Consider the following 8,045-nt stretch of genomic DNA (forward strand, 5'->3'; position numbering starts at 1 on the left):
GAATTTCACTGTCCTACGCCCGAGGGTGATCGCATGTTACTCGGGTTTTCCAATTAGGGAGTTGTTTGAGATACTCTGGCTGCGTATGACGCTTGATACGCAGTCACGTACAATTGTATACCTGAAATATATTAATTAAAATTAAACAAAAAAAGGTGTAAACCACTGTATCTGAGTTACAGTTGGATTGGTCGAACCATCGTAACGTCTGATTCGTGGGCACTTGTCGTTTGAAATAAGATCATTGGATTAATTTTCATTTAACCGTCCAAATAAATGTTGGGCAATCTAATAGTTGGATAACCAGGTAATAGTAATATTTTTCTCATTAAATATCAAAACTGATTCCCATAATTTGGACAATTATTTATTTTTTTTTTCATCATTTGTATGACATGCTTTCTCAGCTTACCTGCGTATCATCCATCGTACCAAAGCATTTATTTCTCTTCCGGACCGTAGAAAACGCGGCATGGTTACGTGTCCCACGGATTGCGTACTGCCATCGTCAGTAGAGAGGTGGCTATTGACAGTGCTCATTGGGCCCGCTTGATATATACATGTTTTATCCGAGCTGTCCATATATTTTTTGAGATCATTATAGAGTATAAGCCCAAAAATGATGGATATCCAAATCTCCAGTGGACCACACCACAAGAAAACCGTAGAGATTGAATGCCCACCATTAAAAACTTTCTAGAGCTCAAGTTTATGTTTATTTGTCATCTAGCCTATTAATTAGGTAACCCACGCCTTGATGACCAGAAAACACAAATATCAGCTTAATTCAAAACTTTTGTACCATATAAAAGAGTTTTTAATGATAAGTATTTAATCATCATTATTTCCTTTGGAGTGGTCCATATGAGATTTTTATTTACTTTATTTTTTAACTCATGTTGTAAAATAATATAAAAGTATGAATAGATGGAGTGGATAGAAGACATGCATCATTGTGAGGTCCACAGAGCACTGTCAGTAGCAACTTCACTACTTACTACTGCCAGTACAGTAGGCAAGCACCGTCAGAAGCCACTTCACTGCTTACGACTGCCAGTACAGTTGGCAATCCGCGTCCCGCTCCATCCACCGGTGCGTGAAAGCCGTTTGGATAGATCCTGTGTGCCAACGTGGGACTTATATTGAATTGACTTAGGGTAGGTGCCTATAGTTTTTTTAGTCGAAAATACATTCAACTTGAAATGAGTTTTAATGGTAATTGATTTACATGCTATGCTGTTTTGTTTCTAAGCGATAATCTGTTTATACGTAAATATATGGTGTGTTTAGCTAATTTGTAGTGCGTTAAATATAAATAAAGTAGGTGTTCAAGTCATTGGTGGTAAAAGGTTTTAAATTTTGAAAATCACGTAAGGACTTTATTTGTTTTTATAGAGTTCTAAGAGAGCATTAAAGCATACACATACTAAATATACTAGGTGTCTTCGCATAAATGCAATCTATAAATCTTTGAAGGTGGACGTCTCATTCTTCCCTTATGTCATCCATTTGATAATGGATGAACTGTTTTTTAAAGTGTTAGGAGAGTATCAAGAGAAGTACATGATGGATAAATTGGATGTACCATAAATATTACAGTTGGCCCAATATATAGTCTAATATATATAATGACTATTAAGGGTAATGACTTTATCCATAGTTTGAAATAAAAACTTTTACTAGGTTTCAATTTACATCCTTTACATGCAAATACGTTCATACCAACACCACCTACAGTCATATTAGCAGTAATTACTTTACAACCTGGGACTTTATGAGCATCCAAATTAGCAGTAATTCCTTTACAACTTGGGGACTGTATAAGCATCCAAACGACATGGATGATTTATCTTCCTTACCATGCATATGTAGATCACAAATGTAAAGGGGAAGTACAAATGATGGGGTTATTTGATACTCTCACAAACGCTTGATACACTTCTCTCTGAAATTATAACCTGTAAACAAGCTAAATTGTGAAACCTACTCTTAATAAGTGACCATCTGAAACTTAAATTGGTTGAGCAATTCTAACATATGATTGACGTGTACTTAATTGTTGAAACATGATTATTGATCATATCCACCGTCCAAGGAATGTCTACTAATCCCGTGGTCAGGATATCAGATAAGCTAATTTTCGTTGGCTAAGATGTTTAAATTGAGACATATAATGTAGGCAGTTTAATTTAAAATACTTAATAATTCAATTTCTAAGAGGCTCACTTCAGTGGTACCTGCTACAGTATTATCGAACGGATGTGGGGCCCACATGATCTATGCGTGTAATCCACAGCGTCCATCAGATGTCAGCTCATGTCACCACGCATGGCCTATATACCAGGCGGGCCACAGCACAGGGAACAAGACAGAGCAGACACCCAACCTTGATTTATGTGAGGGACTCGCAGTGTTTTGTATCTGTAATCCAGGCCATTCAGACCCGGAGAAAAAAGTTCAAGAATTTTTTGTCTTAGGTGAATGGAGATTGAAATCAAGGGTGGGCATCACCTCCCACCTTATTTTATTTACCGTGGTCCACTTGAGTTCTAGATCTGAATGATTTTTGGTTATCCATCCCTGCATAGAATACGAAAGCTTCTCCCCACTAGCAGGGATGACAACTGGCCGAGTACCAGGCAAGCCATGTCTCAGACCAGCCCACACGGTAAAACCAGACTTGAGCCAGACTGACAAGGGGTCAAAACAAACGGTCCCGACTCTACCCGTGATGATTATGCAGGGTCCAGGTCGGAGTCCATCCCAAGCCAAGTCCTGACTACCATCTCTTAACCAAGAACCATGATTTTCATTTGGGCATGATACAAAAATGCCCTTGAACCTTTAAACGAATCGGCTGGGCTGAGCTGATGGGCTATAAGATAAAGCCCAAACCTGGACTAATTAATATATGGGCTTATATTTTTAGGCCCGGGTCCATTGTTCCAGCTTGTCCCACTGTCGATGGGCTATACCCAAAAATCTCCTAGATTTGATGGCCCCACCAACAACTATTGGACCTTTTTGAGTTGAATATGGACGGTTGATTTATTTCTCCTTTTAAGCGGCCATGTGTAGGACACTGCTGGGAAGGTTATTTTAGTCCTATCAAGGAGATTTGGAGGGCATAATCCATCCATTGAGGATATAAATAAGAGCAATGGTCCAGATTGACCAACCATGGGTCCCACTCGTCCTAACTCGAAATCCATGTATACGATGCAAACACGCAGGCGTACCCTCATATGGAGGGGCGTGGATTAGGTGAGTTTGGGGTAACAGATTAGTGGGTGAGCCACTGATCTTAGGGCCCACCTTGATGTATGTGTTGTATATCTAATCCGTCCATCAGTTCTTGCAGCTCATTTCACGGAATGCTCCCACAAATCTCATTAAAATGAGTGTTTAATTATCATTGTTTCCTGTGACTTAGTCCATATAAAATTTAGATTTATCATTGTTTCTTGTGATGTGGCCCACCTGAGATTTAGATCTTCCTCATTTTAAAATGAGCTGAAAAATGAATGGACACGTGAATAAAGTATATACATCACAGTGGGGTCGACGGAGCTTTTTCAGCGGAAGCGGATTGCGTACTGAGTTACTCAGTACGGCAAGCGTACTGAGTAAAATCCGTGGGCACTGTGTCATTCATGCATTATATCCACTCCATCCATCTCTTTTGACACATAATTTTAAGGCTTTATCCCAGTATATCCAAATCTCAAATTGACCACACCATCAGAAACTGTGTGAACTCAACATCTACCATTGAAAATTTCTTGGAGACAACAGAGGTTTTAGATCAAGTTGATATTTGTTTTTTCCCTTCATCTATGTCCTTCTGATCTTATGAACATGTTGGATGACAAAAAAACATCATTGGGAGCCTTAGAAAATTTTCAACGGTTGAAATCAATAATTCCACTTTTTCCAGTGGTATATGCATCAATTTTGGGTTGAATCCATAAAATGATCTAGAAAAACGAATGGACGGCATAGATAAACAACATGCATTCGTGGTGGGCCCAACTAAGCGTACCCAGTACGATAAGAGCGTACTGAGTAGCTCAGTACACAATCCGATTTCTTTTTCAGCAGCACCGACCCACCGACTACGCAGGGGACGCGGATTTCCGAAAGCCATCCGGAGTAAGTTCCTGCGCAGGAACCCAGTTGCAGCCCACTGTGATGTTTTTAATAAATCCATTCCGTCCATCCGTTTTGTGAGTTCAATTTATGACATAAATGAGCCGTATTCAATACTCAAATGGGCGGAAAACCTGAGGATTGAACGTCCACAGTTGATATATTTGTGGGGCCACAAGTTTTGAAACATGCTAATATTTGTGTTTTAAGTTCATCGCAGTAGGAATGACCTTGTAAACGGTATGGATGGTATGTAAACATCACTGTCGACCCAGAGAAGTTTCAACGGTAAGAATTTCTCTAACCACCTTTTCCTTTAGTACAGCCCGATTGAGTATTGGATACTTCTCAATTTTGGTCCAATATCCTAAAATTAGCTTAAAAAACGGATGGACTGGTTTGATTTCTCACAAACATTACGGTGGCCCCACCAAGGAAATCCGCGTCCCTACGCATGTACCAACGCGGTCACTACCGAATCCGAGTCCGGACGCACCAGCTCCGGATCCCTGCTCGAGATCGAAAAGTAGGGGATGCTTTGGGCGTGAGAAATCTTCCGAACTTCAGCCGAGGATGTAATGTTTATATAATACGAAGAGGTCGGTAAGAACACATACGGACTTTTCACTGTACGTCGCAGCTTTAGCCATTGGATCAGGTAAGTTTTAATGACTCAAAAACCTTTCATATCATGGAGATCACTGTGGATGAAGAACAGGCTAAGTGATCTAAAACTTAAATATTTCAACCCTTTGATTATTCGAAATAAAATAAGCCGTCCATTTTTAGAGAAAACGAATCAAATGATCAAAGAGTTTCACTATTCTAATGTGGGAGTCCTAATATTTTGATGTAACCATCGCAGGTGAGGCGCGTCATATAAACGGATTCGATCAATGAAAGATTATTCCAAATCCAATATCTAAGGCCGCGACACATCATATAGCAATAGGCCGGGATGAATGGAGCAAACGGAAGTGGATTGCTTGTGACCCCAGGCACATAGGGCTGTGTGGGGCCCACAGAGATGTCCGTGACGCCATCCATCTGCTTTGAAATACCACAATGGGAAAGGATTATAAAACTAAAGCAGATTCAAAAATCATGTGAGCCATACCACACGAAACAGTGGGGATTGAACGCCTGCGGATGACAGAAGTTTTGTATCAGGATAATATTTGTTCCTACACTCTTTCGTTGGTGTGGCCCATATGAATTTTGGATATTCCTGATTTTTATAGTAATATTTATTGTTGTCTTTCAAAACAGATTGACGGAGTGGATTTTACATGGATATCTCTGTGGGCCTCACACAGCCCGGGCACACGAATATCTCTGTGCCCAGGATCACAGGCAATCCGCCTCCCTGTACTCACGCTGATTGCATACTAAGCATACTGACTAAACTCTGTGGGGCCCACCATGATGTATGTGTCTTATCCACTCTGTCCATCCATTTCTCCAGCCGATATCTGGGAATGAGACCAAAATTAAAGCATATCCAAAGCTAAGGTGGACCACACCATAACAAACATAGCAATTGAACCATTACCGTTGAAAACTTCTAAGGGCTACAGGAGTTTTGGATCAAACCGATATTTGTCTTTTCCCTTATGTCTTCGTAACCTTATAAAAAGATTGGATGACAAATAAACATAACTATGGGCCCTAGGAAGTTTTCAACGGTGAACATTACTATCCCTATTTTTCCACGTGGTGTGGTCCACTAAGCTTTGTATATGCTTAAATTTTTGGCACATGCCCTAAAATTAACTGATAAAATTGATGGACGGCATGGATAAGACAAATATATATATCATGGTGGGCCCAACGGAGTTTACTCCGTACATTACAGCCTAATGAGTTACTCGATCAATACGCAATCCACGTTAACTATACTCTTGACGTGAGATTGTGAATGTCGGCAGAAATTGAGGTGATTCAAACCGTCCATATCATGAGCCTGCAGATGGACCATAACCAAGGAGTCTCATGATTCTTCTAAAATAGCATATGGGTTTCCTGCAAGGTAAGGTGGACTTATCAGACGATCGGTCTACATCACCGACCCATGGCCCCACGTGCAAAAACTGAGAGCCAGGTATTTGGATCAACCTCCTTGATGGATTAAATGCTTAGCATAGGGACTACGGAAATTAATAAAGCAATTATAATAGGGTTTGGTATCCGGTCAGGTGGGATAATGATAGGGATTGATGACTCAAATGCGGAGCAAGATGTGGATTGCATGTGGAGCTTGACACCGAGTCGAATTGGGTTAAGTTGGGTTCGAATCCATCAGCTGCTACCCTCATCTCGAGTTCAGCTCGGCTCAGTGACTAAGCCCATTTAGCTGGCTCGGCTGGACTTGGTCAGCAGTTCGGAAAAGCTAAACTTACTCAACTCACACACCGTAAATAAGTTAGGCTTGATTTCTCAAAATTAGGCCCGACTTTCATACCCTATAACTGCTCCGAGGATTCCAACACAAGACTTCTTTTACTTTGATACCATGTTAAATCACCGATTTCTTTAAAACCTCAAGTTAGATGGTGTATCAATGTATACTGAAGGATCTTAACATTCTAATAAAAATTATGAAAATTTCTGCATCCAAAGAGCGAAAATTGAAGCCCACTTGCTTGGCAACCATCATCCGATCGTCCATCTAATATTAGAATGAATAACTAATACTTAGGCACGTGTGGTTCTTATCTCATCATTTTCCATTTTCTCCAATTGTAACATGGGATGCAGAGGTGGCGTAAAAGAAAGAAAACTGATAAGATGCACATAGGTCGTGATAAAGTTATTTTTTCTCCCACCGAATCTGTCACATGCAAAGAATATCCTATCCGTGCAAAAGGTGGGCCAGATCATAGTGATCGCCTTATATGTTAATCAGACTAATCCACTCATTAAGTGGGCCACACCAATCCACTAAGTAATATCATCAGCTGTCCATTAATGTCTCTACTGTGTCTAGGGTTGTACACGAACCGAGTTAGGTCGACTCGACTCGAAAAACCTCAAATCGACTCGGTTCGAAATCAAGTTGGAGCCAAGTCGAGCTGATTTTTTGAGGTCAAAAAATTTCAAACCGAGTTCGAGCATGCCCAAGCTCGACTCGACTTGGATCGAACCCTAACTCGAATCGAACGAGTTGGTGACTCAGTTACTTTGATATTGATGTTGCTCACCAAGTGTTTGATGAAATGACTCAACAAATTAAGTGTCAGCTGGTGATAAGAAAAGTATGTATATGAAACAAATACTTTTTTTCTTGATTTTGATGTTGCTTACAAGGTGTTTGATAAAATACCAGTAAAACCGCTACTGCTATTGTATACACAATGAGAATTTGAAGGCGTAGTCCATGCGTTTGTTAAAATGCTACCCAAGTAAACTCAACTTGATCTTGGCTCGAACTAGCCCAAGCTGCTGACAGAACCGAGCTGAGCCGAGCTAGCTAGTCAGGCTCAAGGACCGAGCTGGGCCGAGTTTGAGCTCGGGTCAACTGGTGGCCGAGCCGAGCTCGGCTCGGTTCAACTTGTGTACACCTCTAATTGTGTCCAGCTCTGTGCGTAGGAAGGGCTGCTTAGATGTCCACGTGGAGTACAATCCAGGCCATCAAACTGAACTTATAACCTGTCCAAGTTGGACAGCTAAGCAGGCATCAAAACCCATCCATGTTGACGAGCAGTTGGGTGCATAGATCAATCAAAATTTGAACCATTGAAACTGAACTACACATCGATTGTGCAATACTCTCTATTATGGGCCAGAAAATTGACATATTCTAGGTTTAGAATCTGCCCAAACTGTACAGTAGTGTTGACCCTTAAATCTACCCTTTTAGCATTTGAATTGGGCATTAAATCTGCCCCAAAATTAAA

The sequence above is a fragment of the Magnolia sinica genome, chromosome 1 (assembly GCF_029962835.1).
Source record: "Magnolia sinica isolate HGM2019 chromosome 1, MsV1, whole genome shotgun sequence".
Lineage (NCBI taxonomy): Eukaryota > Viridiplantae > Streptophyta > Magnoliopsida > Magnoliales > Magnoliaceae > Magnolia > Magnolia sinica.